Raw genomic sequence first — 14,138 nt, 5'->3', positions numbered from 1 at the left:
TTAGTATTATCCAGTCTGTTTAGATTATAGTGTATGTAATGTATACTTGTATTTATTAATCACATGTTATAGATAAATAAAACAATTAATAAGTGAACAAACTGCTGTCGTAGTTGCGTCTAAGGTTTAGTACGTAGCAATGTACACACATACCATATTTTCAGTCCATAACAGTGATTTTATTAAGGGAATTTTTACATAATTTGTATGTAATATAACTATTAATTTCTTATTTACGTATTTTTCTCCAATGTTCTTTTTCTTTAGCAAGCTGATGATATAACGTATGCTGATCTATCTCTTTTCAAAACTGGACATTGCCTTACTGCTGTAAATCGGCGCGAGCCGCCAACAAACTATGCTAAACTAGATTTCAAGAGGAAAGACCCTGAACGTGACGAAGAAAGTGAAACGTCGCTTGTGAATAACGGAGGAGAGAGTACAGTTTAAAAAAAAATAGTGGCAGATATTAGTTCTGTGTGAGATTAAGTCCATGATTTATTACTAGCACGTAGTACTTACGTTAATTAAGTCCATGATTTAATACTAGCACGTAGTAATTACATTAATTAAGCATATGATTTATTACTAGCACGTAGTACTTACATTAAGTATATGCTTTATTACTAGCACGTAGTAATTACATTAAGTCCATGATTTATTACTAGCACGTAGTAATTACATTAATTAAGTCTATAATTTATTATTAGCACGTAGTAATTACATTAAGTCCATGATTTAATACTAGTACGTAGTAAATACATTAATTAAGTCCATACTTTAATATTAGTACATTAATAATGATATATAAAATATTAATAATAGCTAATATTCTTGCTATATTTTAATAACAGTTATTGGTTATAATAGTTTATCACTTTATGATCAGTTTCTTTAATTTTTTTATAACTGCTGGTGTTTATACGCAATTAACAACAGTCAGTTTTTTTGCTACATTAATTTTTACACTGTTATTAATGAATATTTAATATATTTATTTAATAATAGTTTCTATACTCTATGTTTATATTACTTTTAAACTTTGTTGATAGGCGTTAGTGTCTGTCTATGTCTTATTCATACGTAGCTTTAAACTCCATTAAAAAAGGCCAGTTTATATACATTATTTATACTTTATTAATAAAGATTAGTTTCTATACTCTGTGTATACTATTTTTATCATTCATTAACCCAGACTGATTTTTATACTATATATAGAGTATTTGATTTCTATTGTCTTAATAAACGATGTTCAGTTTCAATAGTTCTTTAAAACACGATAAGTTCCAGTCCATTAAAATATCTAGTTATTTTTTTAGTTTATCAGCATATAGGCCACGTATTTTATTCATTTCTGTACACGTGGTTGGAAGATAGATAAATATTACTTATTTAGTCTTTAAATCAGATTGCTGTACTTAAAAAGTTCGGTATACGTGAAAGTTCGTGGTCGGTAACTTTCGACACTCATGTTTCGTCTTTCAATATATGTTATATATTCTCACGTTCCATCAGGACCCAGCATGGCCAGGTGGTTAAGGCAATCGACTAGTAATCCGAGGTTCGTAGGTTCGGATCCCCGTCACACCAAATATACTCGTCCTTTCAGCCGTGGGGGCGTTATAATGTGATGGTCAATCTCACTATTCATTGGTAAAAGAGTACCCCAAGAGTTGGGTGGTGATGACTAACTGCTTTCCCTCTAGCCTTACGCTGCTAAATTAGGGACGGCTAGTGCAGATAGCCCTTGTGTAACTTTGCGCGAAATTCAAAACAAACCAAACCACTTGCCAACCTTGTCTATATAATACTCATTTTCTATATGTCATGTCTCTCTAAATACAGTGGTCAGCTTATAGACTCAATCTTTCGTATATTCTAATCGCAATACTTTATATATAGTGAGGAAGAATAAGTGAATAATGGTAGATGTTATCTTTAACTATGGATGCAGGTTATAGTATAAGGTTGGTGATAATATTTAGGCTTAAATTCACAATATTTTAAAGATTCTTCAAAAACAAATCAGTTGCTGTATCATCAAACACAGATATCTTAAACATTCTCTTAAAACAAACCATAATTGTTTTTGTTTAATTCAAACGTTTAAAAGAGTTTCACTTCCTCAACATTACCACGGTATCTAGAATTCTAATTTGACATCAGACAAATGAAATATGTTTTTGAAATTGTTGATAATTAGTCGAAACATTTGAGTTATTAAAAAAAAATCTAGTTTGTAGTTTGGATTTCTTACGTGAAGAGTCGTTATTCAACCAATACAAATAACTTGTTAGCATTTTATTTATTTTAACATAAGTTGTGTGCTGAGTTGCTAATATATTGGATTAACATGCTAGTCCCTATGATGGTGTGTCAAAATAAGGATGTAAGGTTTTCTTACTGACTACCCCTAATGGTTAAACTCATTTCTTTCTCGTATGTCATTTCTTTTCTTCTGAACTTCTCACAACTGTCTGGAGGCAGTCAAGGGTATTATAGAAAAAAGAAAGTTCCGGGTCTGAACGCATATACCTTGTTATTGTTATATTTTACTTTTTATCATTTTACTTTCTATTCTTTACGTGTGAGGCTTTGCGAACTGAGGTAAAGACTCTTAAACGACGAGTCCTAACTACAATGTGGGTTCTACTTCCATGTAACGTCCGTACAACAAGACATGTCTTATATCTCACATTATAACTGGACCTCAGTGACTTCGTTATCAAACATTATACTTTTGTTAAGTCATCTTTTGTATAATAAATATAATACTACCTCGATATGTCTTCGTTCGTACAGTTAAACTTCGTATATTAAAAACTTATAACATTATTATTTATATCTTACCATTCCATACTATAACACTTCATACCTTATCATTTCATACTATAAACACTTCATACCTTACCATTCCATACTATAAACACTTCACACCTTATCATTCCATACTATAAACACTTCATACCTTACCATTTCATACTATAAACACTTCATACCTTACCATTCCATACTATAAACACTTCACACCTTACAATTCCATACTATAAACACTTCATACCTTACCATTCCATACTATAAACACTTCATACCTTACCATTTCATACTATAAACACTTCACACCTTACCATTTCATACTATAAACACTTCATACCTTACCATTTCATACTATAAACACTTCACACCTTACCATTTCATACTATAAACACTTCATACCTTACCATTCCATACTATAAACACTTCATACCTTACCATTTCATACTATAAACACTTCACACCTTACCATTTCATACTATAAACACTTCATACCTTACCATTTCATACTATAAACACTTCACATCTTATCATTTCATACTATAAACACTTCACATCTTACCCTTCCATACTATAAACACTTCACACCTTACCATTTCATACTATAAACACTTCATACCTTACCATTTCATACTATAAACACTTCATACCTTACCATTCCATACTATAAACACTTCATACCTTACCATTCCATACTATAAACACTTCATATCTTACCATTCCATACTATAAACACTTCATATCTTACCATTCCATACTATAAACACTTCACACCTTATCATTCCATACTATAAACTCTTCATACCTTATCATTTCATACTATAAACACTTCATACCTTACCATTCCATACTATAAACACTTCACACCTTATCATTCCATACTATAAACTCTTCATACCTTACCGTTCCATACTATAAACACTTCATACCTTACCATTCCATACTATAAAGACTTCATACCTTACGATTTTATACTATAAACATTTCTTATCTTACCATTTCATACTATAAACACTTCATACCTTACCATTCCATGCTATAAACACTTCATACCTTACCATTCCATGCTATAAACACTTCATACCTTACCGTTCCATACTATAAAGACTTCTTATCTTACCATTTCATACTATAAACGTTTCTTATCTTACCATTTCATACTATAAACACTTCACACCTTACCATTCCATACTATAAACACTTCATACCTTACCATTCCATACTATAAACACTTAACACCTTACCGTTCCATACTATAAACACTTCACACCTTACCATTTCATACTATAAACACTTCATACCTTACCATTCCATACTATAAACACTTCATACCTTACCATTCCATACTATAAAAACTTCATATCTTACCATTCCATACTATAAACACTTCACACCTTACCATTCCATACTATAAACACTTCACACCTTACCATTCCATACTATAAACACTTCACACCTTACCATTCCATGCTATAAACACTTCATACCTTACCGTTCCATACTATAAACACTTCATACCTTACCATTTCATACTATAAACACTTCATACCTTACCATTTCATACTATAAACACTTCAAACCTTACCGTTCCATACTATAAACACTTCATACCTTACCATTCCATACTATAAACACTTCACACCTTATCATTCCATACTATAAACTCTTCATACCTTACCGTTCCATACTATAAACACTTCATACCTTACCATTCCATACTATAAAGACTTCATACCTTACGATTTTATACTATAAACATTTCTTATCTTACCATTTCATACTATAAATACTTCATACCTTATAATTTCATACTATAAACACTTCACACCTTACCATTCCATACTATAAACACTTCATACCTTACCGTTCCATACTATAAACACTTCATACCTTACCATTCCATACTATAAACACTTCACACCTTATCATTCCATACTATAAACTCTTCATACCTTACCGTTCCATACTATAAACACTTCATACCTTACCATTCCATACTATAAAGACTTCATACCTTACGATTTTATACTATAAACATTTCTTATCTTACCATTTCATACTATAAACACTTCATACCTTATCATTTCATACTATAAACACTTCACACCTTACCATTCCATACTATAAACACTTCATACCTTACCGTTCCATACTATAAACACTTCATACCTTACCATTCCATACTATAAACACTTCACACCTTATCATTCCATACTATAAACTCTTCATACCTTACCGTTCCATACTATAAACACTTCATACCTTACCATTTCATACTATAAAGACTTCATACCTTTACGATTTTATACTATAAACATTTCTTATCTTACCATTTCATACTATAAACACTTCATACCTTATCATTTCATACTATAAACACTTCATACCTTACCGTTCCATACTATGAACACTTCATACCTTACCATTTCATACTATAAACACTTCATACCTTACCATTTCATACTATAAACACTTCAAACCTTACCGTTCCATACTATAAACACTTCATACCTTACCATTCCATACTATAAACACTTCACACCTTATCATTCCATACTATAAACTCTTCATACCTTACCGTTCCATACTATAAACACTTCATACCTTACCATTCCATACTATAAAGACTTCATACCTTACGATTTTATACTATAAACATTTCTTATCTTACCATTTCATACTATAAACACTTCATACCTTATCATTTCATACTATAAACACTTCATACCTTACCGTTCCATACTATAAACACTTCATACCTTACCATTTCATACTATAAACACTTCATACCTTACCATTTCATACTATAAACACTTCAAACCTTACCGTTCCATACTATAAACACTTCATACCTTACCATTCCATACTATAAACACTTCACACCTTATCATTCCATACTATAAACTCTTCATACCTTACCGTTCCATACTATAAACACTTCATACCTTACCATTCCATACTATAAACACTTCAAACCTTACCATTCCATACTATAAACACTTCACACCTTATAATTTCATACTATAAACACTTCATATCTTACCATTCCATACTATAAACACTTCACACCTTACCATTCCATACTATAAACACTTCACACCTTATCATTTCATACTATAAACACTTCATACCTTACCGTTCCATACTATAAACACTTCATACCTTACCGTTCCATACTATAAACACTTCATACCTTACCGTTCCATACTATAAAAACTTCTTATCTTACCATTTCATACTATAAACATTTCTTATCTTACCATTTCATACTATAAACACTTCATACCTTACCATTCCATACTATAAACACTTCATACCTTACCATTCCATACTATAAACACTTCATACCTTACCATTCCATACTATAAACACTTCACACCTTACCGTTCCATACTATAAACACTTCATACCTTACCATTTCATACTATAAACACTTCATACCTTACCATTTCATACTATAAACACTTCACACCTTACCATTCCATACTATAAATACTTCATACCTTACCGTTCCATACTATAAACACTTCATACCTTACCATTTCATACTATAAACACTTCATACCTTACCATTTCATACTATAAACACTTCATATCTTACCGTTCCATACTATAAACACTTCATGCCTTACCATTTCATACTATAAACACTTCATACCTTACCATTTCATAGTATAAACACTTCATACCTTACCGTTCCATACTATAAACACTTCATACCTTACCATTCCATACTATAAACACCTCATACCTTACCATTTCATACTATAAACACTTCATACCTTACCATTTCATAGTATAAACACTTCATATCTTACCATTTCATACTATAAACATTTCTTATCTTACCATTTCATACTATAAACACTTCATACCTTACCATTTCATACTATAAACACTTGTATGATTGATAAACAAGGGTTAATTTATGTTCTCTGTTCATAATTTAACGCTGAGTATGCTATATTAATTCACTGGTGAACATACAATTCAGTAGTTTAAGCACTAACCGCAAAACGTAAAAGGCATAGATGGAACGGGATGTATAATAACTACATTTTGATATCGTTTGGAGTTACATAGCTAGTGCGATTTTCCCAAACGTCCATCAATTTTGGTTACTCGGTTTTACGAGTTTTAGATAATTCCACTCCTCAAGAGTAACACTAAAGACGAGTTAACCAAGGAGAAATAAGGTGTACCCGCAAGGGGTGACCAAAAAAAGTGCCACCTTTGAAAATAATGTTAATTTGTTGTATATTTTATTAGATAACAGAGAAATATGTTTTTAGAATGCACTAACGAGATATTTTCAAATATGATCTCAAATCCCAATTTTAACTCTGGATTTCATCAGTACCTGAACTTTTCATGATTTTAGTTAGATTTTATTATAGTTTCTTAGTTTCTGTAGGTTTGTAGCTATTTTTATTTCTATTAGCCAACAAAATAATCCAACAAGTTTCACAAGTTAATCGAACGTAAAAATGATACTCAAAATAACACAAACCAGTTTCACAAGTTAATATTTAGTCAGCATTCCCTTGGATTTCAGTACTGTTTCACATCGACGTGACATGGTTTGTGCAGGTATTCCTGAGTGATTGACTGCCATCTTTCTTTGAGTAGTTTAAAAACTTCATCAAGGTATGGAACAGCTCTTTTCGACAGAAAGTATTCATATACTTAGATCATAAAAATTGCTCAGGTCAGAGATTTCGAGTTTTTAATGCAGGGATATCCCTTGTACATAATTACATCAGAATATGGATCAGTTTGGAGCACCAAGACCATCCAAAAATACGTTGTACTCTAACCATGGTAAGAAATACGAGGCTTCTTGTAAGACATAAGAGTATACGAACACCATGTTCAATCACAGAAGTCATCAATATTGTTCAGGCGCTTGGAAAGGAGGCACCAAGATAAAGTTTGATCGAGATAAGGCTTTCCACACTTATATGTCATTTTGCTGTGACATACCTCAACCAGCAAGAGAATGAAATAGATGTTAATGCTATTTCATACGAAGACACACTGTTCAAGTCCTGTTAAATCGGCCATTTGTAAGGAGCACTATAACATCGTTGTTCTTGTACATTAAATGAATTATGGACAACCTGCAGGAAGGAATAGTGTGCTTTGGACGTAATCTCCTTAAGACAGGATATTTGCAATAGAACTCATGCTGAAGGTCTATTGTCAAACTCCATTGTCATCAAACAGAACACGAATAGACTTAGCTACATTTAGTGTGTCAACTGGTGAGGCTTCAAAATCGTTTAAATATAACGTACTCAACTCTGTGTAGTTAGAAAATAGTTTCATATATACTAGTCAGTGTTGTTTGGTTTGTTTTGAATTTTACGCAAAGCTACAGGAGGGTATCTGTGCCAGCTGTCCCTAATTTAGCAGTGTAACATTAGAGGGAAGGCAACTAACTACTCATTTCCACCCACCGTCAACTCTTGGACTACTCTTTTACCAACGAAAGGTAGTATTGACCATTACATTATAACGCCCTCTCGGTTGAAAAGGCGAGTATGTTTGGTGCGATGGGGAATCGAACCTGCAACCCGCAGATTACGAGTCAAATGCCTTAACCACCTGGCCATGCCGGTCCCAGTTGTATTTGTTGTAATATTCTGATAGTAACTGGTTTCTCTACTTGATAAATAACATATTTTTATAAATTTTGTTAGTAAACAAAATATTTTTATCGACCGTTTGTATTTTCATCAATAATGATCAAATTGTATATTCATTAATTGATAAAATACATAAATTATTATTCCCTTCGTAGTGTAAGTTTTAAAATGAATTTTTCTGTACTCATAATTTAATTTTTCTATAATTTATTAATACTGTCACTTTCTAATTACTCTAAATTTATATAACATGAATAATCGCCGTTTCTTGTACACTAAGAATGATTAATAGTTTTCTTACTCTGTTAGAAAGTTTAGTTTCTATTGTTCATTAACAGTGTTAATTAATGTCATATAAGAATGCTCTCTCTGCTTCATTGAAAATGTTCATTTTTAACCGTCCTATTAACAATGGATTACTTCCATGTTCTGTTATTAATAGTTAGATTCCATATTTTACTTACATTAGTTAGTTGCTATGTTTAATTAACAATTATTATTTTATATTTCACTAATTACATTCAGTGTGTACAAGCTATAAATAATGGATGGATTCCATACTAAATTAGTAATAAAACCTTGATTGTAAAAACACCTGTTGTTACTAACACCTAAATAACTGTAAATGTCTTTCATATGCAATTACAAAACAATACTTCTAATTTCCAATTATTATTATGTATTCCATACATACCACATAACAACTATCTATTCAGATAATTGTTCCAACATGCCATATATTAACTATCTATGCAGATAATTGTGTCAACATACCATATAATAAATATCTCTTTAGATAATTGTCTAAATAAACTAAATAAAATCTATATGTTTAGGTGATCGTCCCAACAAACCACGTAACAACTATCTCTTTAGATAATTCGTGATGACGAGAAAACCCACTTGTAGAGAAAAATATATCAGTAAAAACGGCTGGTATGGGTAGAGAAAATGTTTATGTAGAGGAGCGAACAACGTTTCGATCTTCTTTAGTCATCGTCAGGTTCTCAAAGTCACCTTCACACGTTTTCGAACACTGCAAATCAAATAAACACAACATAACCATAAAAACAACCAAATACTAAATAAAGAAACAAACATAAACGCTAAATTAAATAAGCCTTACTAATACAACAACTCAAGCCCAAAATGAACCAATACACAGGAACACCTTTATACCTTTATTAATAAATATAATCCAACATCTGGGCACGCCTTCTACATTCTACACTTAATTACACAACCCCTTTTAAACATGTGGTCAGCTTCCGGTCAGTTACCTTTTTTCTTTCTTGTGAACCTGACAATGACCGAAGAAGATCTAAACGTTGTTCGCTCCTCAACACAGAGCTTTCTCTACCCATACCAGCCGTTTTTACATATATGTTTATCTCTGTAGATAATCCTTCAAACAAACCATATAACAACTATTTCTGTAAGAAAATTTTATCCAGTAACTCTAACCTCATAACAAATAACTCCTTTGTCAATACTCACCATGAAGCACCTTTCCACTCATTTAGTAATACAACCACCTTACAATTACAGTTTCGTTTCTTATTGTTTTTCTTATCATTCAATAAAAGCAGACCTTTTGATAAGATAGTTTATTCAAGAGAATTAACCCTAGTAGTTTTATAACTTCTTATAATGTCATACTGCTCAACAATATTTGTTCATTGTCTGGTATTATAATGTCATACTGCTCAACAATATTTGTTCATTGTCTGGTATTATAATGTCATACTGCTCAACAATATTTGTTCATTATCTGGTATTATAATGTCAAACTGCTCAACAATATTTGTTCATTGTCTGGTATTACAAATATTTCATAATAAAACATGGTCATTACGTGGGAGTATATCTAGTTGATTGTTTGTTTGTTTTTCAGTTTCGCGCAAAGCCACACGAGGGTTATCTGCGCTATCCGTCTCTAATTTATCAATGTAAGACTAGAGGGAAGAAAGCTAGTTATCCATACCCACCGCCAACTCTTGGGGTACTCTTTTACCAACGAATAATGGGATTGACCGTCAATTTATAACGCTCCAACGGCTGAACGGATGAGCATGTTGGTGTGACGGGTTGGTTTTGGTTTTGTTTTAGAATTTCGCGCAAAGCTACGCGAGGGTTATCTGGTCTAGCCCTCCCTAATTTAGCCGTGTAAGACCAAAGGGAAGGCAGCTAGTCATCACCACTCACCGCCAGCTCTTGGGCTACTCTTTTACCATCGAACAGTGGGATTGACTATTACACTATAACACCCCTACAGCTGAAAGGGCGAGCATGTTTGATGCGACGGGGACTCGAACCCGCAGCCCTTAGATTACGAGTCGAACGCCTTAACCCGCTTGGCCATGCCAGGCCAAATTCAGTAGACAATTGAACTGTAAGATTATATCTCTAAATATTCAAGAGCTTATATGTGTAGTTTGAGTACAGACGTAAATTTCAAAATATTCTAAAACTTACTGATATACAAAAGGTATATTTTATTTGAACATTTTTTTTTTATAATAACCATCTCAAATTATGACACTTTCTTCATTTAGGATTCAGTTGGAAACTTCAGAAGGATTGGATTTCACTAGAAGATTCTTATATTCATAGTTACTCTTTAAGATTGTGTTTCACATAACTTTCCGTAATAATTAAACTTCTCTCACTTACTTCTTGTAACCAGATATGGAATATTTAATTCTTATAATCTATATGTCGCTGATATATTTAAATCGGAAAAGTCAATGCTGATATTCCATATCGTATTATTGAATACTTACCTTTAAGTAATTTTGAGTAGGCTTAAATGTCAGTCATATCAGTCTGCGTTTTGATGGAACATATACTTTAGTATCAGTTTATATTTTTCAACTAAAATGACCCTAACTTCAATTAAATAAAAATGTATGTAATGCTAATAAAGTTGGCCCGGCATGGTCAAGCGTGTTAAGGCGTGCGACTCCTAATATGAGGGTGGCGGGTTCGCATCCCGCTCGCACCAAATATGCTCGCCGTTTCAGCCGTGGGGGCGTTATAATGTGATGGTCAATCTCACTATTCGTTGGTAAAAGAGTAGCCCAAGAGTTGGCGGTGGGTGGTGATGACTAGCTACCTTCCCTCTTGTCTTACACTACTAAATTAGGGACGGCTAGCACAGATAGCCCTCGAGTAGCTTTGTGCGAAGTTAAAAAACATACAAGCTAATAAAGTTAACAATTTATTATTTAGGAGATAGCACTATATTTATTGAAATGTATTTTTGAGCAACTTACATTAGTGCTCACGTTCTGTTCAGATTCTTTAAAATTGTTTTAAAATATTTCTTCCACCGATAGTTATGTTCCAAAATACATAAATTTTTACCTAATAACTGGTTTTAGCAATAATGCTATACAACTAGTATATTTTTTCCAGTAAGTCGTATCTTGCATAAGTTACCAACCTGCGTTCGTTTGCACGTCTGATGTTCGTTTCACCACGTTTTAATAATGTTGCATTCTTTTGTCTAAAATTCAAGATAATATATGCTATATTAAATATAGATATTCAACGACGTTTTATTTTCCTTTGTTTGTTAACTCACAAATATTGAAAAATATATATCATTTTCTATCCGAAGCATTTCAGGCCCAGTATGGCCAGGTGGGTTAAGGTGTTCAACTCGTAATCTGAGAGTCGCGGGTTGGAATCCCCGTCGCACCAAACATGGTCGCCCTTTCAGCCGTGGGAGTGTTATAATGTGACGGTCAATACCAATATTCGTTGGTAAAAGAGCAGCCCAAGAGTTGGTAGTGGGTATTGATGACTAACTGCCTTCCCTCTAAAATTACACTGTTAAATTAGGGACGGCTAGCGCAGATACATTTAGAGTAGCTTTGCGCGAAATTCAAAATAAACAATTTTTTGTTTGTTAACTCGCAAATATTGAAAAATATATATTATCCTCTATTCAAAGCATTTTTATTATTTTTCCATTAAATATAATAATGAATCGGTGTAAGATCTTTGATTCTACTGTGATATATCAATACACTGATGAATTATAACAGGAGAGCCTATTGTCTCTCTTCACGTATATTCACACACATTGTTTACCTTCTAATATTATTATGATTACTAAGAACAAACGTATATGTAACACATTTATCACAGATAATCACTTGTAATCTATGGCACCATGGTTAAGTTGTACTAGACGTATATGGTGTTTAACCACATTTTATTGAAGAACACAGCATGAATATAGTATTCGTTACACCATCACATATACATCAAGGAAACCAGTATTGTGGCTACACGATACATGATGCTATGAGGCAATTTTTAATTAGCTCCTAATAACAATGAATGGGTTACGAAAGTAACTGAATTTTTTTATTTTTCTAGAATGAACACCGTATGCAAAATTAATACTTGTCTTGATATATACCTTATGGCCCGCACGGCCAAGCGTGTTAAGGCTTTCGACTCGTAATCCGAGGGTCGCGGGTTTGAATCCCGGTCGCACCAAACATGCTCGCCCTTTCAGCCGTAGGGGCGTTATAATGTTACGGTCAATCCCACTATTCGTTGGTAAAAGAGTAGCCCAAGAGTTGGCGGCGGGTGGTGATGACTAGCTGCCGTCACTCTAGTCTTACACTGCTAAATTAGGGACTGCTAGCACAGATAGCCCTCGAGTAGCTTTGTGCGAAATTCAAAAAAAAACAAAAAAACAAACAGCTTTCACCACACATTCTCCATAATTGTTTTACATTATTTCTGATTATTCGACAAAGCGTGGTTCTCGTAAAAGAAAAATTACAGGTGTTCCGAAACGTGTGTAAAACACTGACTGATGAAGTAATATTTCTAATTTCTGTTTACTTATGAATAATAACAACGATAATCTGGATGGCTTACTGTAGAATTTTGTGTTTAATTTTTTCAGATAAAGTTAGTAATAGCAAAGCCATACAATTTTATTTCTTATGCCTATTTAGATCCGCCCAAGCACGTTTTGAGTTACAGATACGTATCAGAAAGTTAGTTGATTGAAGAAAAAGCGAGACAATTGATCGTGGTGTTTGGAGGAAGTAGCAACAGAGCATGCCCAAGAGGAATCGTCTTGATCTGAGGAAAACATCACTTGAAAAGTTTCTTTTTCAGAGTTCTGTGTACAAATAATTCTCTGTCTTTAAAAACTTCATAAGTAAAAGAATACTGCTTGTTATTTATTGTGCTAAGCATTATTACTGCCTTATATGATGTGTATTCCTGTTTAAAAATGTTCGTAACTGCACTTTCAGTGAATAATTACTCACACCTAACTGTAATTGTGAAATTCACTTTAAGGAATTAATAAAGACAGTGTTTGTTTGTTTTTTGACGAAGTCCCCAGAAATATTACTTATAATATAAACTGTGGCTCAGAAGACTAAATGAATTAAAACGTAACTTACTGGTGACAGCTTCTGAAAAAAATTACGAAAGTAGGAAGAAGTGTTTGTTTGTTTTTCCTTTCAAAATATGTTACGTCACAGAAATAGAAGTCGAACCACGTGACCAATAGTTGTTAACAGACACGTTTATAGAAAAATGTACATATTACCTTTTTCAATACTATTCGACTTAAAAACATTCATGCTTGAAATGTTTATCGAACGTGAGAAAAATTTACAAGTTTAACACACATTT

The 14,138-nt window shown here is 32.7% G+C and overlaps 1 pseudogene across 1 annotated transcript in view; it reads left to right on the top strand.

The window, feature by feature from the left end:
- Positions 1-13,830, top strand: part of LOC143231677 (neural cell adhesion molecule 2-like) — a 166,678-nt pseudogene extending 152,848 nt beyond the window's left edge. Inside the window, exons 13-14 of the transcript XR_013017110.1 lie at positions 268-439; positions 13,445-13,830. The product of XR_013017110.1 is annotated as a neural cell adhesion molecule 2-like (transcript). The remainder of the gene's footprint in view (positions 1-267; positions 440-13,444) is intronic.
- Positions 13,831-14,138: the final 308 nt, after the last annotated feature.

Source organism: Tachypleus tridentatus, chromosome 11, assembly GCF_004210375.1.
Source record: "Tachypleus tridentatus isolate NWPU-2018 chromosome 11, ASM421037v1, whole genome shotgun sequence".
NCBI lineage: Eukaryota > Metazoa > Arthropoda > Merostomata > Xiphosura > Limulidae > Tachypleus > Tachypleus tridentatus.
The sequence above is the reverse complement of the archived record's forward strand: the minus strand, read 5'-3'. Positions and strand labels throughout refer to the sequence as shown.